The following is a 26,996-nucleotide window of genomic DNA, read 5'->3' on the forward strand; positions in this document are numbered from 1 at the left end:
TCAGTGTCTCCTCTCTTTCTCTCCTCTGGCAATCTCAGAGAAAATATATTATACTCTACCTGGTCCTCTCTTTCTCCTGCAGCTCCTTTATGTAGTTTTGCATAATATAATATGTTGAATAATAGTCCATTGACAGATTTTATGAGAATCAGTGAAGTAAAGTTAATGATGCATTATTTTGCCCAAATGGTTTCACTGCAAGGGGATTGTGGGGACAGAGTAAATCCCAGGCAGTGGCTCCAAGTCTGTCTCCGCAACAAAATGACTTCCCCCTGTCCTCTCACCTTGCAAATTATTAAGCCAGAAGATGTCATGTGACAGAATGGCAGGAGAAGGGGTCCCTCGGGACCAGATCCAGGACTTTGGCTGCTATACCCCCACCTACTGATGTGGTTTAAATCTTATTCACCTCTTTCTCTCTCTCCCTCTCGCTCTGTACTGCTTTCACTCCCAGTCCCACTCTCTGTTGCTAGGTACGTGTGCCCAATCTAAATTACACAGCAGACCACAGTTAATTAATGTGTGATTAATTTATTTACTTATTATTAGCCTTTTTTCTGCAAACATAAACCCTTTATTTAGGTGTGTCATTGCTGTAAGAGAGAAAGAAAGAGAGATAACGAAAGAGAGAAAGAGAGACAGAGACAGAGATCCTTCGGGGGTATCTCTGCAGGCGATTCTGCATGGGAATATGAGTGAGGGACTAATTGAGGGACCTGGCATTCGGAAGCAAACAGACAAACACACACACACACACCCGTCCTCTGCTGCAGCCAAGGGGTATGTTCTAGTTAGGGAGGGGCTCATCAATCTAAAATGATTCATTTGGCCTCCTGTGTGGGGTGGTAAATATGGATAAGATGGGATGGAACACCTCTCCTGGGCCATGGGTTTAGCCATATGGCCCCTTTAGCCTGGCCAGGACTGTCAGAGTGGACCGAGGCCAGGCAGGCAGCACTTAGGTCATTTCCCCCTTCCCTGTACACATGGGGCCAGGATGCTTTGTTCGGGTGGGGGAAGGGGGATAGGAGGGTCATATAAACGTTCTACCGAGCTTGATGTTTTAGTCTGACCCTCTGTTGTCAATCAGATTTTTTGAAACACTAACAGATAAGATACTTTATGAGTTCTATCAGTAGCTATTTTAGTACCATTCGCCTGCTTTATTCTACAAATCAAACCCAATGTTATTGGTCACATACACATATTTAGCAGATGTTATTGTGGGTGTAGTGAAATGTTTGTGTACCTAACAGTGTAGTACAATGCGTCCAAATTCCTGACATTAAAAAAACAACATGTAGTGCTCCAATGACATGAAAGGCTGTGAACTTACGTCTGCAGGTGTCCGAAGAGTACTCTCATGGTGTCCTGGTTGGGTTTAGGGAGCTGAAGTACTAGCTTCTTCATCACCTGTACCTTCTGTTTGCATTCCTTCGTCTCTGTTCAGAAGGAAGATTTTGGGGAATATCACTACAAAGATTGATAATCCAAATGTAGATGTTTGTCTGATTATACACATTAAATTCAAGAATTAGTGAGACTTTACATTGTGTGTTAATGGATGATCACTACTGTTATTACTGGAAGCCATTAGAGCCTTAGTGTTACTGAAACACAGCACTTAATGGCTGAACAATTAGTTGTCTGGCGGGAATGTCCGAGTCTCCAACCCTCCAATGGGATGTCAGATGAGCCCTTACCCATAATGCAAAAGCCTTAGAGAGACAGTAAACTGTTCAGCGACATTGTATCTGATTTATGACCTCTATAAATTGGTAGAATCCATCATGTTATGATGGCTGATGGGTAACACTCCTCTCCTGATAGTGTATGCCTGCAGGACACTGTGCTTTAATAGGTTAAAAGAATACACCAATGAACTTTCTCAAACACTGTGCATGTGTTTCAATGAGAATGGCGAGACTTTATTTGATTGCAATCAAACAAAAATAGGAACCTAATACATTGGTCAGATGAGTTAGATAATCCCAGAGAGAAAATCCTTGATGATTTAGTACTCATAGGGGGGCAGGCCATGCGGGGACATCAATACAACCAACCCAGAGATCAAGCTCATTTTCCACCCCAAACTAATTTAGCGTGTTAATGTGAACAGATGTTTGCTTGCTGTAATGCTATTCCATTTAGGAACAGTTGGGGAAACACATGTGAATGTGTGTGTTTCTGTAGTTAGCTAAAGAGGGAGAGGGTGAAAGAAAATAACTGAAAAACAAGAAAACCCTGAAAACTGCAACAGTCAGTAACAGATCTACAGTCAGTAACACATCTACAGTCAGTAACAGTCAGTAACAATCAGTTACACATCTACAGTCAGTAACACATCTACAGTCAGTAACAGTCAGTAACAGTCAGTAACAGTCAGTAACACATCTACAGTCAGTAACACATCTACAGTCAGTAACAGTCAGTAACACATCTACAGTCATTAACAGTCAGTAACACATCTACAGTCAGTAACAGTCAGTAACACATCTACAGTCAGTAACACATCTACAGTCAGTAACAGTCAGTAACACATCTACAGTCAGTAACAGTCAGCAACACATCTACAGTCAGTAACAGTCAGTAACACATCTACAGTCAGTAACAGTCAGTAACAGTCAGTAACATATCTACAGTCAGTAACAGTCAATAACACATCTACAGTCAGTAACAGTCAGTAACACATCTACAGTCAGTAACAGTCAACAACACATCTACAGTCAGTAACAGTCAGTAAAGCATCTACAGTCAGTAACACATCTACAGTCAGTAACAGTCAATAACACATCTACAGTCAGTAACAGTCAGTAACACATCTACAGTCAGTAACAGTCAATAACGCATCTACAGTCAGTAACAGTCAATAACACATCTACAGTCAGTAACAGTCAGTAACACATCTACAGTCAGTAACAGTCAACAACACATCTACAGTCAGTAACAGTCAGTAACAGTCAGTAACAGTCAGTAACACATCTACAGTCAGTAACAGTCAGTAAAGCATCTACAGTCAGTAACAGTCAGTAACAGTCAGTAACACATCTACAGTCAGTAACAGTCAGTAACACATCTACAGTCAGTAACAGTCAGTAACAGTCAGTAACACATCTACAGTCAGTAACAGTCAGTAACACATCTACAGTCAGTAACAGTCAACAACACATCTACAGTCAGTAACAGTCAGTCCATCTGTTGGCACCTGTTACCTGGTAGAGACGACAATAACCTCTTATTTCCTCCACCCTCTCTGTGTTCAACATCCTTCTCTAATCTCCAGAGGAAGCCACAGGTTAGGGGTAACACTGATGGCCTAATGGAGTCTGCCCAGCACTGCTTCTGATTACCCCAGGTTGTTAGCAGACAGACAGAGCCGCAGAGCGAGGCGAAGACAATGTTTGGCCCCCTGTCTGTTGTACCGTGGAGGCTCCCCTTGAGCACGGCCAGAGCAGATGTCTGCGTGTGCACCGAGCTGGCACGGGCACAGGTGGCAGATGCCCGCGTCGGGTGCCAACCCCCGCCAGTTGGGCACAGATGGACAAACACGTTCTAGAAAAGAGAATGGGGCCCCTGACTTTCTGCTCGAGGTGAGCCTGGCCTGAGCCATGCTCTGTTCTGTCTCTGACACTGTCTCCGTCTTTGCTCTCTCTGCACTGTCTGTGGGATCTTTCCCCGTCACTCTCTCTCAACAAAGTTATCCAGTTTTGTTTTTGTCCTCTGTACCAACTATGACTGGAAGTTATCACTGAGATTATCCGAAGTGACTTAAGATGAGAGTATAGTAAACACACTGAAAGGGACCAGGTAATATATCTGTTAATTAAGTTCACTTTCTAAGAGACGTCTGGTGCTACACAGCTAATCAATAGAAGGCCTCACCCTAAAATATCTAGTCTCCATAACTGGCACAATGGACATGATTCATTCATGACTTTGCCGTTGGTGGCTGACATATTGGAGATGTCCCTCAGCTCACCATTGTGGACAGATGGAGAGGAGAGTGTCATTAATTTAAAGCAGCCTGAAATGCCCGGTTAGGATTATAGTATCTGAATGTGCTGATTCACTCCAATGTACCACACCCTGTGACATATAGCCTGACCTGTAAAGTCACACAGGGTCATGTTACATGGTACTGATTGAGCACGGAAGCTAGTTGAATACAGGGCAGCATTTAGTGCAAAAAAAACGGTGTGTAACTTTAAATGAATTGGAAACGGTGCCGTTCTGAAGGACATTTGAAACATGGAGAGAGGTTGGGTTATGGGTTGGGGAACTCTGTCAGCATGGACGCTGACTTTTACATACGCCACTCGTTGCTTCAAGCAACACCCATCAAAGAGAGCAAATGTACCTCAAAGTCTGTTAAAAAAGCATTGAAAAAACGTTTTGTAGGAATGTGTCATTCAGTACAAACTGTCACGCTACACAGCAAACGTTTGATCGGACTGAACGCACCCCAGGCAATACTGCTCTTCACACAAACGTTCAAAACCTTTAGATAATTCTCAGTCTCCGTATAGATTAAGTTTTGATTATTTAATTGATGGAGCTGACTCATTGTGGTACCACACAACACTAAACGTGGTACCATTTCATGGAATACCCAGTTTTCTTTTGTTGTCGGATCCAATATTGTTATAGATCTGCCACAGACAGGAAAGCAAAGTCTCTCAATGACGGGAAACATCTCAAGGAAAACAGCGTTCCCCACAGAAGACTAAACAAACAGTCATGTCAACTTTAGTCCCCGGTTGCAGTGTTAGGCAGATTCTGGGCACCTAGAGGGGATTAAGTCATTTATGACTTGTTATGAAAAGAGACCATTACAACTCCTCATCCAGGTATGCATTCAACACAAACACACACTGGTGGTCCAATGTAATTCAATAGCGGATGTGACGTAGCCCATGGAACTGTCACTTGATCCAGAACAAAGATTGAAAAGTGATTGAGGTGTATGGATTGGAACAAGAAGGTAAGTGCCCCCAGCATGTTTTCTTTTCTATCTTTAAGTAGAGGTAATAACCTACAATATAGACACTTTTCATAGTTACTTTCGTATTGTATCACTAAAACAATTACTTCCAACTTCCAGCACATTTTATAGACAATTACTGCGAGAGAAAAGTATCGCTGCTCTATATTAGGCTTTACGTATCGGCCTCAAGGGCATAAAAAGCTCTGACTGGCATTGAGGCCGATCTGTAAAGATTAATAAAGAACAGTACTAGGAATACTAGCAAGAGCAGTTTGCAGGTTTCTTCTTTTTTCTCATGTTATTCAATTGGTACCATACACCTGCAATAAGGAAAGCTCAGATCTGCGTGTGCCTTTTGAACTTTGAATAGACAATTACTGCAGAATAGCCTTAAGTGTTTCAATCAGTGACACAGTGACTAGATACAAATTCACCATCTAAGCCACTGTGCCTTTAATCCCATTAACAGGGAAACATAATTTGTTTCAGGAAATCTAGTTTCAAAACAGCCTCATCTCCAGCCAGGCGTAGCATGGATCACCAGAACCCTGTCAGGGCAAATATTATCAGAAAGCAAATAATCCTGGAAGTTGTGATTGAGATTGTAAATGGATCGCAATTGTTTGCTTTTGGTTAATGAATAACAATAAGTCTTAGAAGATCATTGAATGCCCCCATTTCATAAAAAGGTAATATATTGAATTATTTTGATCAAAGGTCAAATTGAATGATGAAGAAATGTTATTCTAAAACTGAATATTACCATATAAAGAGGTCTCAGCACAATAGAACAGAAGTCTACATTAATTTGTCAAATAAAAAATAAAAAATTCATTGCATATTCATGGTAGTGCTTTGCACCACATTTCCCATTTCCCATTACAGAAAATACAAACATAATTAATACTCATTATGAACACAAGATCACACGTCAAGAATCAATCTGTGATTATGATGAGTTCTCTGTATAAGTCTCTCTCAATAAGTCCGATAACAGAAAGAAACCATAGACTGTCATACTAGTCAGAATAACTCCTTCGTAAAGGGCTTGTAAGGCTCTGGGCTCTCTGCTTGCCTTTCTGGGATGTGCACTTTGCATTTGAGGTAGAATAAATAATTACAGGATGTCCTAAATCTTTCTATTAGTTTTGTTCTAGCGTAATGGTAATTATTAACTGAACTAGGCCAGGTCAAAAGTTTGTGCAATTATTCATGTACAAATGCTGTGTCTCTTTGAAGCTTGAGAAGTGGGGCGTCACCCAAGATGACCTGGAACTAGCCCTGGGCGTTACCGTTTTCCAATAAAGATCCTGATGAAATAGGCATCTGATGAGCTGACCCAATTGTAGCCTGGACCGTTTGCAGAATGTAGGATATCACCATGATAACCATTTACAAACAAGTGACAAACATTAAAAGAGGAATATGATTCTCTTAGGTTTGTCATATACTGTACATCCAGTTTTGTCACACTAATCGACAGTATTATCATAAATACAAAACCCTCTTTGGTAAAGTTATTGCTTAAGTGGGTGGATCAACTCCTACTGAGAGAATACATTCTCTTGATTTTCTGCGCAGAGCTGTTTTCCGCTGTGTTGTTTGTGTTTTTGTGTCACTATAGTGACTAAATCAGAGCTGTGTATTAAACTGTGCTAGCTACTTAGTGATGAGAAAGTCCCTGGCTTGATGGAGATGTGAGACGAGGAGCAGCTTACAGACTTCTCTCCACTCCTCTCCTCCTCTGGGTTGCCCAGTTACTAACTCACATGACTCCATCTCCATGGTTACTGATGGCACAGACAAGGACCCAACAACTTGGGAAAATATGCATTTTCTTCTAATTAGACATTTTTGAATTAACAGAAGAAGATTTTAAAGGTTGCTGGTCATCAATTTCTGGGAGCAAAGAATGGAATAAAATCTGTTCATGTTAAATGAGGTCAAATCTGTTTCAACAGATAAAACACAGACAAACATACTGAGAGTTTCAACAGATAAAACACAGACAAACATACTGAGAGTTTCAACAGATAAAACACAGACAAACATACTGAGAGTTTCAACAGATAAAACACAGACAAACATACTGAGATTTTAAACAGATAAAACACAGACAAGCATACTGAGAGTTTCAACAGATAAAACACAGACAAACATACTGAGAGTTTCAACAGATAAAACACAGACAAACATACTGAGAGTTTCAACAGATAAAACACAGACAAGCATACCGAGAGTTTGCACACAGCCATGACCATGTAACATGTTAGTTTACACATTTACTGGCAACACTAACAACGTCACCACCATCCTCTACAATCCAACCCCATGGTTTCAGTGTTCAAACATAAACTATAGACATAGTGCTCTAACAAGTTCTCACTCAGTTCAACAAGATCTAACTCAATTCATAGTGTTTGCATTGATTTGCTTGCAGGAAAAAAAAGGAGTGTTTGTCTGCGAGACAGGTGGCTGGAGATTCCAGATTCCCCTCTCTGATACTGAGGCCCACATGAATAATAGAACGTGGTAAGTTGGTGCCAGGATCAGGGCCTGCAAACACAGCTGCTCCTCTCAGCCTTCCAAGAATGAACAGCACACTGGGAAGGGAAACAGGGAGATAGGGCCTGCATGGGCCCCACCTGAGGACCTCAGACTGAGCAACTAATCAAACCTATAGTCTGAGAGTGAGAGAAGAGAGAGGGAGAGGAGGGAAGGGAGAGAGAAGAGAGAGGGAAGGGAGGGGGAGAGGAGAGAAGGGAGAGGGAGAGAAGAGAGAGGGAGAGGAGAGAAGGGAGAGGGTGAGAAGGGAGAGGAGAGAAGGGAGTGAAGAGAGAAGAAGAGGAGGGAAGGGACAGAGGAGAGAAGAGAGAGGGAGAGGAGGGACGGCAGAGGAGAGAAGAGAGAGGGACCGGAGGGATAAGAGGGAGAGGAGGGAAGAGATAGGGAGGGAAGAGAGGGAAGACAGTGGGAGAGGAGGGATGGGAGAGGAAGAGAAGAGTGAGGGAGAGGAGGGAAGGGAGAGGAAGAGAAGAGTGAGGGAGAGGAGAGAAGGGAGAGGGAGAGAAGAGAGAGGGAGAGGAGAGGAGAGAAGGGAGAGGGAGAGAAGGGAGAGGAGAGAGAAGAAGAGGAGGGAAGGGACAGAGGAGAGAAGAGAGAGGAAGAGGAGGGAGAGGAGAGGAGAGAAGAGAAGAGAAGAGAGAGGGAGCGGAGGGAAAAGAGGGAGAGGAGGGAAGAGATAGGGAGGGGAGAGAGGGAAAAGAGTGGGAGAGGAGGGATGGGAGAGGGAGAGAGGAGAGAAGAGAGAGGGAGAGGAGGGAAGGGAAGGGAGAGGAGAGGAAGGAAGAGAGAGGGAGAGAAGAGACAGGGAGAGAAGAGAAGAGAAGAGAAGAAAAGAGAGAGGGCGAGGGAAGTGAGGAGGAGGGAAAGGAGAGGATGGAAGGGAGAGGATGGAAGAGAAGGAGAGGGAAGAGAGAGGGAGAGGGAAGAGAGAGGGAGGGAGGGAGGGAGGGAGGGGAGGGAGGGGGAGGGAGGGAGGGAGGGAGGGAGGGAGGAGGGAGGAGGGAGGGGAGGGAGGGAGGGAAAACTAATAAACAGAGGGAGGGAGGGAAAGAGTGGGAAGAGAGTGGGAAGAGGGAGGGGGAGGAATGAAGGGAGAGAAGAGATAAGGGGAGGAGGGAAGGGAGAGAAGGGGGCATCTGTTTATACATAAATAGAGAGAAAACTAATGAAACAGGAGAACAGGAAGAGAAAGGAAAGAAGATGCAGGACTGAAGATATGATGTGATGATAAGTGTTTGTAATTAGGATATTTAGGAGATAACAATATCATATCGCTCTCCGTTATCTGTGGCTGAGACATTGATATGAAAGGACTGGACTACATACAATAATACTCCAGACATCATGTTGCAGTACTTGTCTTTTTGTCCAATGGGACACAAGCTCTTAGCCCATGTAACAACACAATACTGCCTGTTTCTTCCTGGAACGGTGGTTTCAATTAGAGACCTAGTGATGTGTACTCAATGCTGCCTAATCAGCCCACCATCCATCCACACATCCATCCATCCACACAGGCCACGGGCCCATAGAATCTCCCCCTAATGTGACCCCATTACAGGGCCAGCCAGCACAGGCGATAGGACTAATGATGACAACCCATCTTCATCACCAGAAGACAATCTCCCAGTGTCTCCCATTCCAGTGTCTCCCAATCCCAGTGTCTCCCAATCCCAGTGTCTCCCAAACCCAGTGTCTCCTAATCCCAGTGTCTCCTAATCCCAGTGTCTCCCAATCACAGTGTCTCCCAATACCAGTGTCTCCCAATCCCAGTGTCTCCCAAGGCCAGTGTCTCCTAATCCCAGTGTCTCCAAATCCCAGTGTCTCCTAATCCCAGTGTGTCCCAATCCCAGTGTCTCCCAATCCCAGTGTCTCCCAAACCCAGTGTCTCCTAATCCCAGTGTCTCCCAATCCCAGTGTCTCCCAAACCCAGTGTCTCCTAATCCCAGTGTCTCCTAAACCCAGTGTCTCCCAATCCCAGTGTCTCCCAAACCCAGTGTCTCCCAAACCCAGTGTCTCCTAAACCCAGTGTCTCCCAATCCCAGTGTCTCCCAATCCCAGTGTCTCCTAATCCCAGTGTCTCCTAATCCCAGTGTTTCCTAATCCCAGTGTCTCCTAATCCCAGTGTCTCCTAATCCCAGTGTCTCCCAATCCCAGTGTCTCCTAATCCCAGTGTCTCCCAATCCCAGTGTCTCCTAATCCCAGTGTCTCCTAATCCCAGTGTCTCCCAATCCCAGTGTCTCCTAATGCCAGTGTCTCCTAATCCCAGTGTCTCCCAAACCCAGTGTCTCCTAATCCCAGTGTCTCCCAAACCCAGTGTCTCCTAATCCCAGTGTCTCCCAAGCCCAGTGTCTCCCAATCCCAGTGTCTCCCAAGCCCAGTGTCTCCTAATCCCAGTGTCCTAAATGGGGGATGACGGCGTCAAATAGCTCTGTTTAGTAATAATGGGTTGGCTGCAGATGAGGCCTTGCTCTACTGTTCTGGATAGTTCTACCAGCTCATTATCTTGGACTACGACTAAATGACAAGGGGCAGGTGATTACCATGTGCTGATGCCAGATTATTTCCCAGTATCTTTGCAATGTAAATGAATGGCATACCTCAATGAATGGCATACGCCTCCATATAGTGGCTAATACATTTATTTAGTTTCCCTCTCACATTAAAACTACATTCATTTAGTGGTGAATCTGTAGTGACCCTGGTCGTTCCATCTCTACGGTGTAGCAGGTTATCCTAATTACACCTCCTGCTATGAAGGGCTTTTTACACTGCTAATTAGTTGTCTAAACGCTGTCTGAGCCTCATCAGCCGTGCTCATGCTCATCTGATTAACTGGATAGAACCACCTTGAGTGTCAGAGGGGATTCTGGTCTACATTCTGGAGCATGTAAATATTTATTGCCAAATTATACCACCACCTTGGGATTGTTTTCTCAATCTGTTTTCGGGGCTTCTAGGGTTGCTAAGTGAATATTTGGCCATGGGATGGGCATTGATAACAGCAGGCACTTTTGTTAAAATGACACATGCATAACATATGGGCATTAAATAGGGGAATAATAAAAATCACATATTAAATAAAGCACATTATTCAATATAATCTCCTTATGTTTCGTCCATGGAGCTCAGGCGAGTACTCCAACCTTGAGGTGGCATTACATGGCTCAGGTAGCTTTTCAACCTTTATTGGCATTGTTTACACAAGGTTAACAGTGGCATCGGTTGGACGGCAGATAAGGTAGAGGCCTGATCATTGGCATGATAGTGGTTCATTCAGAGAGAGAGACAAGACAGACAGATATAAAAACACATGTTGCCTTTATGAGACAACTTGGTGTACTGTAAATGGAGTGAATGATAAAGTGTACATCCTGTTCAACAATGTTCCCTCAAAGTGTTTTCATCACTGAGAAAATGGCAGGTCTGCTGGGTGCAAACTTGAGCGATGTGAACATTTACATTTATTGTGAACACTGAGGCTGAGCGATGTGAACATTTACATTTACTGTGAAGACTGAGGCTGAGCGATCTGAACATTTACATTTACTGTGAACACTGAGGCTGAGCGTTCTGAACATTTACATTTACTGTGAACACTGAGGCTGATCGATCTGAACATTTACATTTACTGTGAACACTGAGGCTGAGCGATCTGAACATTTACATTTACTATGAACACTGAGGCTGATCGATCTGAACATTTACATTTACTGTGAACACCGAGGCTGATGTCATGTCTTATTATGTCTGTTCCTGTCCTTTCTCTTCTGTTAGGGCACTTTGAATACCGGGTTCTTCCTTTCGGCCTCGTTAACGCTCCAGCTGTCTTTCAGGCACTAGTTAATAACCTCTTGAAACTCCCCATCCCGGATCCGGGATTGTGACTAAGCCTCAGGCTCATTAGCATAACGCAACGTTAACGATTTCTGAAAATCGCATATAAAATTAAAATAATGCGTTTGCTCTCAAGCTTAGCCTTTTCTTAACAACACTGTCATCTCAGATTTTCAAAATATGCTTTTGAACCATAGAAATTGACTAATTTGTGTAAGAGTATGCAAAGCTAGCATAGCATTTTGTGTAGCATGTAGCACGCAACATTTTCACAAAAGCCAGATAACCAAATAAATAAAATCATTTACCTTTGAAGAGCTTCTGATGTTTTCAATGAGGAGACTCCCAGCCACATACCAAATGCGCAGTGTTTCCTGAAAGCGTCTGTGTGTAGGAGAAATCGTTCCGTTTTCTACATTGCGCCTGGCTACCGAAACGAACCGAAAATGCAGTCACCTACAACGTGAAACTTTTTCCGGATTAACTACATAATATCGACTGAAACATGGCAAACGTTGTTTGGAATCAATCCTCAAGGTGTTTTTTCACATATCTCTTCATTGACATGCAGTTCATGGAAGCTTGCTTCTCTCTCTGTGCCCCATGGAAAAATACTAGCAGGTGACTTTTGCGCACCAATTTCGGCGCAGGACACCGGGCGGACACGTGGTAAATGTGGTCTCTTATGGTCAATCTTCCAACGATCTGCCTACAAATACGTCACAATGCTGCAGACACCTTGGGGAAACGACAGAAAGGGCAGACTCATTCCTCTTGCGTTCACAGCCATATAAGGAGATCATGAAAGACAGAGCCTCAAAAATCCTTGTCATTTCCTGGATGCCAAGTCATCTTGGTTTTGCCTGAAGCTCACGTTAAAGGGCACGCACAGAGAAGATATTTGTATTTCTGGACAAGTCAGAGTGTTTTCTTTTGAACAGTAGCAATTATATGCATAGTCGAGCATCTTTTTGTGACAAAATATCTTGTTTAAAACGGGAACGTTTTTCTTCCAAAAATGAAATAGCGCCACCATAAGTGTAAGAGGTTAACGACGTCCTGAGAGACATGCTGAACATTTTTTTTTTCGTTTACATGGGACGATATCCTGATTTTTTCACCATCTCTCCCGATTCATGTTCAGCACGTTCGACGCGTCCTCCAGCGCCTTTTAGAGAACTGTCTTTATGTGAAGGCTGAGAAGTGCACTTTTCATGCCTCCTCTGTCCCTTTTCTCGGTTCCGTTATTTCCGCTGAGGGCATTAAGATGGATCCGCTAAGGTCCAGGCTGTCATTGATTGGCCCGTTCCTAAGTCACGCGTCGAGCTGCAGCGCTTTCTTGGCTTCGCGAATTTCTATCGTCGTTTCATCCGTAATTTCGGTCAGGTGGCAGCTCCCCTCACAGCCCTTACTTCTGTTAAGACGTGCTTTAAGTGGTCCGTTTCCGCCCAGGGAGCTTTTGATCTTCTCAAGAATCGTTTTACATCCGCACCTATTCTTGTTACACCTGACATCTCTAGACAGTTCGTTGTTGAGGTTGACGCGTCAGAGGTGGGCGTGGGAGCCATTCTTTCTCAGCGCTCCCTCTCTGACGGCAAGGTCCATCCTTGCGCGTTTTTTTCTCATCGCTTATCGCCGTCGGAACGTAACTATGATGTTGGTAATCGCGAACTGCTCGCCATCCGCTTAGCCCTAGGCAAATGGCGACAGTGGTTGGAGGGGCGACCGTTCCTTTTGTCGTTTGGACTGACCATAGGAACCTTGAGTACATCCGTTCAGCCAAACGACTTAATGCGCGTCAGGCTCGTTGGGCTCTGTTTTTCGCTCATTTCGAGTTCGTTATTTCTTATCGTCCGGGCTCAAAGAACACCAAGCCTGATGCTTTATCTCGTCTCTTCAGTTCTTCTGAGGTCTCCACCGACCCCGAGGGATTCTCCCTGAGGGGCGTGTTGTCAGGTTGACTGTCTGGGGAATTGAGAGGCAGGTAAAGCAAGCACTCACTCACACTCCGTCGCCGCGAGCTTGTCCTAGGAACCTTCTGTTCGTTCCCGTTCCTACTCGTCTGGCCGTTCTTCAGTGGGCCCACTCTGCCAAGTTAGCCGGCCACCCCGGCGTTCGGGTACGCTCGCTTCCATTCGCCAGCGTTTCTGGTGGCCCACTCGGGAACGTGACACGCGTCGATTTGTCGCTGCTTGTTCGGTCTGCGCGCAGACTAAATCCGGAAACTGTCCTCCTGCCGGCCGTCTCAGACCACTTCCCATTCCCTCTCGACCGTGGTCTCACATCGCCTTAGATTCTATCACCGGACTGCCTTCGTCAGCGGGGGAAGACAGTTATTCTTACGGTTGTCGATAGATTCTCTAAGGCGGCTCATTTTATTCCTCTCGCTAAGCTCCTTCTGCTAAGGAGACGGCTCAGATCATTATCGAGAATGTTTTCCGAATTCATGGCCTTCCGTCAGACGTCGTTTCGGACAGAGGCCCGCAGTTCACGTCTCAATTTTGGAGGGGGAGTTTTGCCGTTTGATTGGGGCTTCCGTCAGTCTCGTCCGGCTTCCATCCCCAGTCTAACGGTCAAGCCGAACGGGCCAATCAGACTGTTGGTCGCATCTTACGCAGTCTTTCTTTTCGTAACCCTGCGTCTTGGTCAGAACAGCTCCCCTGGGCAGAGTACGCCCACAACTCGCTTCCTTCGTCTGCGACCGGTCTATCTCCTTTTCAGAGTAGCCTCGGGTACCAACCTCCGCTGTTCTCATCTCAGCTCGCCGAGTCCTGCGTCCCCTCCGCTCAGGCTTTTGTCCAGCGTTGTGAGCGCACCTGGAAGGGGGTCAGGTCGGCACTTTGCCGTTATAGGGCGCAGACTGTGTGAGGGCCGCTAATAAGCGTAGAACCAAGAGTCCTAGATATTGTTGCGGTCAGAGAGTATGGCTCTCCACTCAGAACCTTCCCCTTAAGACAGCTTCTCGCAAGTTGACCCCGCGGTTCATTGGTCCGTTCCGTATTTCTCAAGTCATTAATCCTGTCGCAGTGCGACTTCTTCTCCTGCGATGTCTTCGTCGCGTTCACCCGGTCTTCCATGTCTCCTGTGTTAAGCCCGTTCTTCGCGCCCCCGCTCGCCCCCCCCCCCCATCCTTGTCGAGGGCGCACCTATCTACAGGGTTCGTAAAATTTTGGACATGCGTCCTCGGGGCCGTGGTCATCAGTACCTAGTGGATTGGGAGGGGTACGGTCCTGAGGAGAGGAGTTGGGTTCCCTCTCGGGACGTGCTGGACCGTTCGCTGATCGATGATTTCCTCCGTTGCCGCCAGGTTTCCTCCTCGAGTGCGCCAGGAGGCGCTCGGTGAGTGGGGGGTACTGTCATGTCTTATTATGTCTGTTCCTGTCCTTTCTCTTCACTCTGTCTCTCTCTGCTGGTCTTATTAGGTTACCTTCTCTTTCTCTCCTTCTCCAGCTGTTCCTCATCTCCCCTAACTAGCTCGTTCACCCTTTCCCCACCTGTTCCCTTTTTTCCCTCTGATTAGGTCTCTATTTCTCTCTCTGTTCCTGCTACTTTCGGTGTCAGATTCTCGTTTGTGTTTCTCATGCCAGAAGCAAGCTATCGTCTCGTTTGCTTCCTCCTAGTCCTATCCTGTCGGAGTCTGCCTGGCAGGTGCATCCTGTACACTTCTAACTGTCTTTCGTTTGCACTGTGTCCAGTTCATCTGATGCTACGTGTGATCAGGTACCACCGTTCCTCTGTGACCCGCACCGACCCTGCAGCCTGTCGCCGCTACCCAGCTATTCATCAGAGGGACTTTATGTTTCATTTGTCGCCCTCTCTGCGGGTAGTCTATTGTGCCATTGACAACGTCGGAAGAGGATCTATGCCATTCCTGTTTTCTCATTAAAGGAACTCTGTTTCTGTTAAACCGCTTTTGGGTCTTCACTCAAGTGCATAACAGCTGAGCGATGTGAACATTTACATTTACTGTGAACACTGAGGCTGAGCGATGTGAACATTTACATTTACTGTGAACACTGAGGCTGAGCGATCTGAACATTTACATTTACTGTGAACACTGAGGCTGAGCGATGTGAACATTTACATTTACTGTGAACACTGAGGCTGTACAATAGCAGCCAATGTGTGGTGTTCAATGTTGGCCTACAATCCATGACTTTGGAAAAATAAACATGCAGGTCTTGATATTAACCTGAAAATATTGTTGTGCTGTTTGATGCAAGAAACCACTTCACTAAATAAAATGCATCATTATTCCCATACCAGTATTACAGAGAATCAGATGCATTATGCTACTCTCTGCCTATTGGCGACTTAGCTTATTCAAGCCTATCAAAATACAACACCGCCCCTTTAAGACAAAACAACAAGCTCTTTACCTGACTGGCTTTAAGACAAAAAACAAGCTCTTTACCTGACTGGCTTTAAGACAGAAAAAAGGCTCTTTACCTGACTGGCTTTAAGACAAAACAGAAAAGACAAAAAACAAGGACTGGCTTTACAAAAAAACTGACTGGCTTTAAGACAACAACAAAAGCTCTTTACCTGACTGGCTTTAAGACAAAAAAAAGCTCTTTACCTGACTGGCTTTAAGACAAAAAAAAAGCTCTTTACCTGACTGGCTTTTGAAAGATGTCTAGAAATGTACATGTTTTGTGCTCTTGTAGGAAACAATCACTCCCCCATTGCTGACTACAAATGATCTATAACTGGACTAATAACTCACTAACTAATAAAGGAAATGAACCACATGTGCACATGTGGCTACATGCAATTCTCACTTTGATCTGAAAACAAGCACATCTTGGTTAGGTTGCACCAGTCTGTGTAGAGTACGGACTGAGTCCTGTGTGTCAATGCAATTGAATCCTACTCCGATGCGTTCTGCTTTCAACAAAATCTCTTGCATAGTTGGTTTTGCATACTAAGTCTTGGATAGTTTGTTTTGTTTCGGTGTGTTGCATTGAAAGTAGCTAATATTGCGTTGATTCGATCACAATTCCCACAGTAAAGGGAAACGCTGATCGTGTTACCTAAGGGGGAAATCTCTAGAAAGTTGAGTGAAGTTCAATCTCGTTGCTTCTCTATTTCTTCTCCTCGGCATTCCCGGGAGAGCTGCGCACTTACAGGGAACAGAGCTGCGCACTTAGAGGGAACAGAGCTGCGCACTTAGAGGGAACAGAGCTGCACACTTAGAGGGAACAGAGCTGCACACTTAGAGGGAACTTTGCTATTCAGTGCCATCTTGATGTTTTTAGATTATGTAACCTAAAGTTTTAACTCTGAAGTTGTTTTGCTCTGAGCCGATACATGGAGATAGTGGAAGAGTCTCTCTCTCTCTCTTGCTCTCGCTCTCTCTCTCGCTCTATCGCTCTCTCTCCTCTTTCTTTCGCTCTCTCTCTCTCACTCCCCCCTTTCCCCTCTCTCTCTCTAGGGTGAAGGCCTGATTATTGGCATGATGGGGGATAATTGAGTAGTGGGTTGACTTAGTGGCAGATCTGATCTTGTGATAGCTTCTGTCTGGACTGCCAGCCCTGGTTTGGCCTTTAGCCTGCGGAATTCCCCCACTTAGGACCAGGGGATTTCAGGGATGAGAGAGAGAGAGAGAGAGAGAGAGAGAGAGAGAGAGAGAGAGAGAGAGAGAGAGAGAGAGAGAGAGAGAGAGAGAGAGAGAGAGAGAGAGAGAGAGAGAGAGAGAGAGAGAGAGAGAGAGAGAGAGAGAGAGAGAGAGAGAGAGAGAGAGAGGGAGAGGGAGAGGGAGAGGAGAGAGGGAGAGAGGAGAGAGAGAGAGAGAGAGAGAGAGAGAGAGAGATCACCTCACTGTTCAACAGTGACCTATTTTGACTGGACAGATAGAAAGCTGTAGATAAGGCTGCCACCTTTAAGAACCACTTGGTGTACTGTAAGAGTGAATGATACCGTGTAAATCCTGTTCAGCATCATCATAACGTTCTAAGAGGATTTATTCACTGCCTCCAAATTCAATCTACATTTCTATCTCTGATATTTGCTCTGGGCTCATACCTTGGTGCCAAGTGACCATGTGGAAATATGGCTATTGATTTAACCTCTGTTGTTTTCCAGATAGCGGTGGAGTTTCAACGTAGCATACCACAGCTCACTCCTCTCTCTCAATGCAATGTTCAATTTAAGTGCTTTATTGGCATGGGAAACATAAGTTAACATTGTGAATCTCTCGCTCTCTCTGAATGAAATGTAGTTTAGTGCTTAACTGAGCATCTTTGAGGACAACGTTTCTTGAGGCAAATAAAAGCACATGAAGTATAGTATAAACAGGATTAATGTTAACACACCAAAGGTGTGTTACTATGTAAAACCCAGGCTAGCCTACATATGTCACTGGTTACACAGTTCTGACACAAACAACCATTCATCTAGATCTAGAGATTTTCAATGCAGTCCATATTTTCACTCTTCTTGACCTTAAAATGAAGGTGACTGAGACCTGACTGCAAGTGCATGCCTTGCAAATATGCTTTAAATATGCTTTAAAAAGGAGCTGACACTAAAATGTATGTGCTGATGACAACCAAAAGCAGCCCCAGCTGGCCTGTATACTCACTGATGGCCTCCACAAACAGCTCAAAGAATGGGAAGGGAAACAGCGGCTCTGGCAGCTCCCGAAAAAACATCTTGAGCGCCCCGGTGACAACGTGGATGTCCTCCCATTGGCTGTCGTCCAGGTTAAATTCCACCTCTGGGACATCACCACGAAGAGATGGGGAGAGAGAGAGGGGGAGAGAGAGGGGCGTGGAGAGAGAGAGAAAGAGCAAGATAGAGAGAGAAGGGACAGGAACAGTGAGAGAGAGAGAGAGAGAGAGAGAAAGGGGCAAGATAGAGAGAGAGAAGGGACAGGAACAGTGAGAGAGAGAGAGAGAGAGAGAGAGAGAGAGAGAGAGAGAGAGAGAGAGAGAGAGAGAGAAAGAAGAGCAAGATAGAGAGAGAAGGGACAGGAACAGTGAGAGAGAGAGAGAGAGAGAGAGAGAGAGAGAGAGAGAGAGAGAGAGAAAGAAAGAAAGAGCAAGATAGAGAGAGAGAAGGGACAGGAACAGTGAGAGAGAGAGAGAGAGAGAGAGAGAGAAAAAATGTGCAATGTGCAAGAGAGAAAGGGAACAGGAGATGGGGGAGAGAGAAGGAACAACACAGTATTAATTGGGATAATTGGAGAGGGCTAATTACTGTGCTAATGTTTACCTGCTAACAGCGGAGCTCACTAACAGGCTCCCAGCTACCCAGAGGTCTGATGAAGCAGAATGTGTCTCTGTTTTAGACTGACAGATACCTTCTGCTGAAATTAGTTCTTTCTGAAAACCCTGGATAGTGTCAGAGACATCAGGTGGATACCACCAGGCTCAATATGTCACAGGAGGGCAGCAGTAGGCCTATGATCCAGAGCCAAGATGACAGGGCCTGAAGCTCTGAAGACAGTGGAATGGTCACATTATGTTGTATGTTGAAACCGGAAATAAGCAATAGTTTATTTCAGGCAACCTTGTCACATGATCAGAATATAGAGCCATGGGATCTTTTAATAGAGATAATAATCTTAGAAATATTTCATTCATGTTTTGAAATGTACCTGATTTGTCAAGGTGCTCCTAATCTTTCCTTCATTCTTTTGGACTGTTGGACTGTTGGACAGTCAGACTCATAGAAAATGACAAAGCAAGTGGATATGTCTCTCTTTCCCTGGACAGTTTGAGGTATTCACTAGCAGAAAGTCCAGACTGTCAATTAGCCAGCCTCTCCAGTGTGTCCACTGGAGACACATCTGAGTGGATTGTTAATCAGCCCATGGTTGCCTTGTACAAAGACCCACTAGAAAAAGTGAACCTGCTGCGTTCTATATGGTCCTGAAGGACATAGTAGCCTACTACATGGTTGATGCTTTCACTCTCACTTGAGCTTGTACTGTACTGGCTCTGTACAACTATGGGGGTTGGGAGCACATTCAGGAGACATGGAATGAGTGGGACAGAATGTAGGCACATGGTGTCACTGTGTCAGAATGCTCAGAATGTGCAGAATGTTGGTGATGTCACTCTTCCCACAATGTCCCCGCGTCACAAACCACTTATTTAATCTGTAGGACTGCAGGGCACAATAAAACATAATGGTGTGTCTAAAGAAGAAAGTTGCTAACTTTCTTCAAGACATAAAAATACATTCCAGATTGATACATTAGTTTAAAGGTTAACCGGTCTATTCTTCCTTCTCAGAGCTTTGGACAACAACAGACAAACGTTCTCTTGTTGGTTTGATGGAGGAATCCCCCATCAGCCCCTCACAAGGAGACCTTGGATAATTCAGATGAAGTAGGTAGACGTGTTTCACTGGAGGCACAGATCTGACTTGAAGTCTCATGAGGGATGCTTCGTTATCCTTCCGTTTACTCTGAAAGATCCCATTCTTAAGGTATTTGGGAATCTTTTTTTGCATTTGCAAAAGACAGTCTTGTGATCACTTACTCAGTCAACAAGAATATGCCTCTACAGTTTTTCATCGTTTAGCTGTAAAGTAGAATTACTCAGTAATTACTCAGAATTATCCATGATTTCAGCAGAACACAGTCTTGGTTGTATACATTTTATCACAAAGAACACCTCAATCCAATCCTGTGTGTTCATTGTATGATATCCAACAGAAACTGAACTGTATGAATCCATAATAGGGACAACTATATTAGTTTACTGGGAATGTGGCCGTAATACAAGCAATTTAACATACAAACAATCACAAGTGAATGAAACAACAGAACATACCTTGGTCAACAAAGAATCAAGTGAATCAAACAACAGAACATACCTTGGTCAATCAAGAATCAAGTGAATCAAACAACAGAACATACCTTGGTCAACCAAGAATCGTAACTTCTGGATGGTGGCAAGATTGCCACTCACTCTGTAGATGCCATCAGCCTCTAAACCTGGTGGATACAAGATAGACACAAGCCTTACTCTGTAGATACCCTTCAACCTCTAAACCTGGTGGAGCCAAGATTGACACAAGCCTGTGACATACTACACACTTTGATAAGACCAAGTTTTAATTTGGACCTAGATTAACAAAATTGACCAATTTAGAAAGAAATTCTGGGTTTTTCGATAGATCATTTTAACATTCACTGCAGTGGAATGGATAGTTCACATCATGCCTAGATTAGAGGCTTTGACTTGGACGCAATACGACTCTGTAATGCAAAATCGCCAGCACATTTTGAGTCACACTGCCGCTGCCCAGAGGTAGCCGGGGCGACATGTTCCTCTGGTCTTTTCTGTCAGTTGCTCTAATGAATGTCCGTCCACATTGCTGAGCATTTGACAGTGGAAGGCGATATACTGTACCGCTGTCACTGGTGGGGTAACTAGAGGATATGGTTGATTTGAAAAAGTAAAGCAGACGTACAAGGTTTCATTCTTTGCAAGGCATTCTTGTATAATGTCATGTCTATTTTCTGCAGCTCAAATGTTAAAATGTCCAGATGAATTTGACCCCAACGTGTTGGGCCCTTTGTTTACATACAAGGCAGTCAGAAGCTGTTTGCTTGTACTTTTCCTGCTGTATCCAGAGCCTAGCCAAATGTTGCTTGCTTGTGTGTGTGCAGGGCTGGCACTTGCCACTCTGCAGCCATAGGTGAGACCAAAAATTGCTGCCCCCACAAAACTGGAATAGTCCCAGTAAGCAAAATGACATTTAAAATACATATTTTCCAGTCATTGAAGTTCATTGTAGGTTCTGAATGAAGGGTGAAAAGGTATTTTTCTAATGTTTAAAATACATATTTTCCAGGACATTGGAAAGCCATCTTTTCCCGGAACTTGAAAAATATTTAGTATCCGGACATAGAAATCAGGATAAATTTTGGTTCACAACGACATTTGAAAATAATTATTTTCCTGATGTTGAAAATACGTATTTTACAGACGTTGAAAATGTGTATTTTCCGGATGTTGAAATCAGGCACATTTTTGGTTCTGAATGAAAGTTAAAATATGTCATTTATAGATGTCTATCTTTGGGCCAAATCAAGGCTGGTCCGGGCAAAATGTGAACCGAACATAGATGTCTATCTTTGGGCCAAATCAAGGCTGGTCGGGCAAAATGTGAACCAAACATAGATGTCTATCTTTGGGCCAAATCAAGGCTGGTCCGGGCAAATGTGAACCAAACATAGATGTCTATGATTGGTACAGAGTTGGTCCGGACCGGACCAAAAACTGATGTCTGTGGATGTGGAAATCAAGACCGTTCCAGAACTGCACCAAAAAAAAGACACCCAAAAGGTGTCACCGTTGGTCCGTTCTTACTGAGGTCTAGCCTACAGTATTGTCTGAAATGTAATTTTGTGAATGCCAATCTATCTGGTGAGCCTACCGTCCAAAAGACGTCAGCTCTGCTTACTGGGGTGTAACCTACCAAGTCAGCCCGCAATGGAATTGAATGAATGCCCATCCATGTGTTCGGCCCACCGTTTGTAAAACTGGCCATTGCATTGGCTTTATTAGTCCTGATTCCAGTGACTAATCAACTGGTCTATTTCAGCTCTGAATATCAGCTACCCAACATTATCAGGAGTTATCCTGTGCCTATTTGCAATGTGTTCACACAGCGGGAAATGCAGAAGCAATTTATTTTTTCGCTATGATCAGCTTGTCGAAAATGTGTGGATATAAAATTGAAACCAATGGGGTGAAACTCATGGACAAGTTGTGAATGTCCCTTCCATATTTACCTATCCTGCTTTTAGGATATGTTGTTTGTTAACATGACAGCAAATGTTTTATTTGATTGAGAACCATTTAGGCCATGCTACTTGATCGGAGAAACCTGCATGTTGTTGTCATACAATTTATCTCCAGTCTGTAGGCTACAGAAAAGGCCACATACTCTTTCTACTATGTCCTATGTCCGCTACATGATTGATGTTAAATGATTTTGCTGGAAAGATGCGTCACCAACAGCACCCTGTAGAGCCGGCTGGGAATGGACAAGCATAATATTTTGCTGTTGCTTACCAAAGGGTGTCATCAGCACCTCACCTAAAAATATAATTTTTGCCACTGGTTGAGAGGAATTGTCATCGTTTTGGGGCAGAATTAAGTGAGGCTTGATATGTTGTTGTTGGAGGTGCGTCTTGGTCAGTGTAGCTCAGAAAACGCCGCCCTCATCAATCTTCCACCATAGGCAGTCGCCTAATCCTGCCTAATGAGCGCGCCGGGCTGTCCGTGTGTGTGTCTGTGTATGTGTGTGTGTAAGTAGTTCAATTATTTCCCATACACAAAGTACTTATTTTCAACATATTTTTTCAGAAAAGTACATACCTCTTTTTTCAACGGCCTCCACACACTGCCTGACGAAATTTGGCACAGTGGTCCCTTCCCGCTCACAAAGTGCCAACAAGGGACACCCAAACACTCGATCTGTGAAGAAAAAACACATGGTTTATTCAGGAAAAAACACCATTCCCCAGAACTACTGAATTAAAGCTACAGTGTAAAAAGTATTGAAACGAGCGATAACATCAAAGAGAACAGCTTCTGCATTTAATTGTGCTGAACTGTGTTTTTCCAGATCTTAAATGCACAGAGGAGGAACTTGGTGGAACGGTAGAATATCTGTTTAATAGGCCATTTCCATTCACACCTGAAACATATCATTACTACTGTCCCTTGATCATTGTCATTAGGTTGAGGGATAGGTTATTGATTCAGAGCATTTCTCTTGACTCTTACTGCCCTTGTTCTCCTCTGATGGCTGTTTCCAGAACAGTGTTGATAACAGTACATAGGTTCCACGGCTACACTGGTAAAGGATAATCAATCTAATGACGCAATCTAAGTAAAACATTTTCCCATGAACACTGAGTCACCCAGGCAGCTTTGCTCCAATCAGACGGAGAGGGGGACCACATTCTCTTTGCTCCAATCAGACGGAGAACCACATTCTCTTTGCTCCAATCAGACGGAGAGGGGGACCACATTCTCTTTGCTCCAATCAGACGGAGAGGGGGACCACATTCTCTTTGCTCCAATCAGACAGAGAGGGGGACCACATTCTCTTTGCTCCAATCAGACGGAGAGGGGGACCACATTCTCTTTGCTCCAATCAGACGGAGAGGGGACCACATTCTCTTTGCTCCAATCAGACGGAGAGGGGGACCACATTCTCTTTGCTCCAATCAGATGGAGAGGGGGACCACATTCTCTTTGCTCCAATCAGACGGAGAGGGGGACCACATTCTCTTTGCTCCAATCAGATGGAGAGGGGGACCACATTCTCTTTGCTCCAATCAGATGGAGGGGGGACCACATTCTCTTTGCTCCAATCAGACGGAGAGGGGACCACATTCTCTTTGCTCCAATCAGACGGAGAGGGGGCTCCAATCAGATGGAGAGGGGACCACATTCTCTTTGCTCCAATCAGACGGAGAGGGGGACCATTCTCTTTGCTCCAATCAGACAGAGAGGGGGACCACATTCTCTTTGCTCCAGTCAGACGGAGGGGGACCACATTCTCTTTGCTCCAATCAGACGGAGCTCCAATCAGACGGAGAGGCTCCAATCAGACGGACCACATTCTCTTTGCTCCAATCAGACAGAGAGGGGGACCACATTCTCTTTGCTCCAGACGGAGAGGGGACCACATTCTCTTTGGGGGACCACATTCTCTTTGCTCCAATCAGACGGAGACGGAGGGGGGACCACATTCTCTTTGCTCCAATCAGACAGAGGGGGACCACATTCTCTTTGCTCCAGGGAGACCACTCTTTGCTCCAATTTCTCTTTGCTCCAATCAGACGGAGAGGGGGACCACATTCTCTTTGCTCCAATCAGACGGTTCATTACACTGCTTTTGTCCATTCAAATATACTGACCTGTCCCTATTGGCAATATACTCAGGCTTTTGTAGTCACTAACTTTGGTCAGTTCATCTCCAGTAGACACCATATAGGGTTAGCAAAGCATACCTCATCAAACATAGACTGGTATTCAAACTGACAGTGCACAGAGGTGCACTCTTTCACTCGTCAACTGGCTTATGTTACTGTATGGGTCCTCTGGAACAGTGCTGTCTCTCGAGCACTGGGCAACATCAAAGATAACCCTCTGTTGTTTATACACTGGAGGGGAGGGTTTGATAAATACAGAAATGACTGCGAGCACCTTTGTATACAAAATCCACTTCCTGGCGCTCAGCGGATAAGCATGGGACATGATGAGGGGGGGGGGGAAGGGGGCCAGAGAAATGGAGCAAAATTACCACTCCTAAAGGAATTCAAATAACCCTCGCGTTGCATGGATTTAATTTGCATTCTGAAGTACGATAGGAAAGGGGGAGGGAGGGAAGGGGGCCTGATTTGAGGAAACACTCTCTGAAGTGTTGTTCTCTTCAGCCCTGACAAAATGGACAGTCTGAGGGGCACCTGCCCCAAGTATTTCATTTATTCCGTCAGTAATGTCCTCTCCCTTTGATCAAGGGTTTGTCCCGTGGACACCACATTAATGGGTCTCCTTGAATCTGGGGGATATTCCAAATACTGTTACCTTCTTCTAAGGATTGCCAATGTGTTTAAATAATGCCTTAACAGTGTATTATCCTTCAACCGTGGGCTCAATTAATGAGTTCCTCCTGAGAGAAATGGATTATGTGGTTATGTGATTTATGTAGATTGGTGTGTTGTTTTATTTTCAAATAAAATCCATTCAGTATAATTGTGTCAAACTCTGTTGTACGGGGACAAGAGACCTTTTCAAATCAGTGTAATAACTCACTATCTTCACTAGTTATTCTATAGTTATAAATAATTATCAATTAAATTGTGACGTCACATCAGGGAATGCACAGCTACAGTCCAGTCTCCTCTTTCTGATTGAAGCGAGTCCAAATTGAAAGAAGGTAGTCAAAATGTGCAATACATTTTGAAAGATTTATGTTCCTCACAACATGTGTTGTGTGGTGGAAAAGAATCAACGTATCCTGGCAGAATACTCTTCTACCTTTGATGATGCCTTTCTCCTGTAGAGTCTTCATAGAGGGCCGTCTTGTGATGAACTTTTTGAGTCTGTTCTTCACCCCATTCTTATCAGCACTGTCCGACATGCTGTAGGTGAGCTTGGAAGACTTGAACACTTCTCAAGAACACACAGAGAAAGAGACACACGGTTAAATTAAGTGAAAAGGAACGCTATGATGTTATGTTTGTCTATAGAAAGGCTCAGTAGGCTAATATAGGCTTTTATGGGCTCAGAAGGCTTTTTAGGCTCAGTAGGCTTTTAAAAATCCACCTTTCCAGAAACAAGTCTCTCACCGTTGCCGCATGCTATAGACCACCTTCTACCCCCAGCTGTACCCTGGACACCATATGTGAATTGATTGCCCCCCATCTATCTTCAGCACTTGTGTTGTTAGGTGACCTTAACTGGGACATGCTTAACACCCCTGCCATCCTACAATCTAAGCTTGATGCCCTCAGTCTCACACAAATTATCAATGAACCTACCAGGTACAACCCCAAATCAGTAAACACAGGCATCCTCATAGATATCCAACCAACATGCCCTCCAAATACACCTCTGCTGTCTTCAACCAGGATCTCAGCGATCACTGCCTCATTGCCTGCGTCCGTAATGGGTCTGCGGTCAAATGACCACCCCTCATCACTGTCAAACGCTCCCTAAAACACTTCAGTGAGCAGGCCTTTTAACCGACCTGGCCCGGGTATCCTGGAATGATATTGACCTCATTCCATCAGTAGAGGATGCCTGTCTATTCTTTAAAAGTGCTTTCCTCACCATCTTAAATAAGCATGCCCCATTCAAAAAATGTATAACCAGGAACAGATATAGCCCTTGGTTCACTCCAGACCTGACTGCCCTTGACCAGCACAAAAACATCCTGTGGTGTACTGCATTAGCATCAAATAGCCACCCTCGATATGCAACTTTTCAGGGAAGTTAGGAACCAATATTCACAGGCAGTTAAGAAAGAAAAGGCTAGCTTTTTCATACAGAAATGTGCATCCTGTAGCACAAACTCCAAACAGTTCTTGGACACTGTAAAGTCCATGGAGAATAAGAGCACCTCCTCCCAGCTGCCCACTGCACTGAGGCTAGGAAACACTGTCACCACTGATAAATCCACAATAATTGAGAATTTCAAAAAGCATTTTTCTACGGCTGGCCATGCTTTCCACCTGGCTTCCCCTACCATGGTCAACAGCCCTGCACCCCCCACAGCAACATGGCCAAGCCTTCCCCACTTCTCCACCCAAATCCCGATAGCTGATGTTCTGAAAGAGCTGCAAAATCTGGACCCCTACAAATCAGCCAGGCTAGACAATCTGGACCCTCTCCTTCTAAAATTATCAGCCGAAATTGTTGCAACCCTTATTACCAGCCTGTTCAACCTCTCTTTCGTATCGTCTGAGATTCCCATAGATTGGAAAGCTGCCACTGTCATCCCCCTCTTCAAAGGGGGAGACACTCTAGACCAAACTGCTAAACACCTATATCTATCCTACCCTGCCTTTCTTAGGTCTTTGAAAGCCAAGTTAACTTCTTTGATATAGGGGGCGCTCTTTCAATTTTTG

The 26,996-nt window shown here is 44.6% G+C and overlaps 1 pseudogene; it reads right to left on the reverse strand.

Annotated features, from left to right (window-relative positions):
* The window catches only part of LOC135547656 (rho GTPase-activating protein 15-like), an 82,617-nt pseudogene that overhangs the window by 14,671 nt on the left and 40,950 nt on the right, over positions 1 to 26,996 (reverse strand).

The sequence above is a fragment of the Oncorhynchus masou genome, chromosome 10 (assembly GCF_036934945.1).
Source record: "Oncorhynchus masou masou isolate Uvic2021 chromosome 10, UVic_Omas_1.1, whole genome shotgun sequence".
NCBI classification, from domain to species: Eukaryota; Metazoa; Chordata; class Actinopteri; order Salmoniformes; family Salmonidae; genus Oncorhynchus; species Oncorhynchus masou.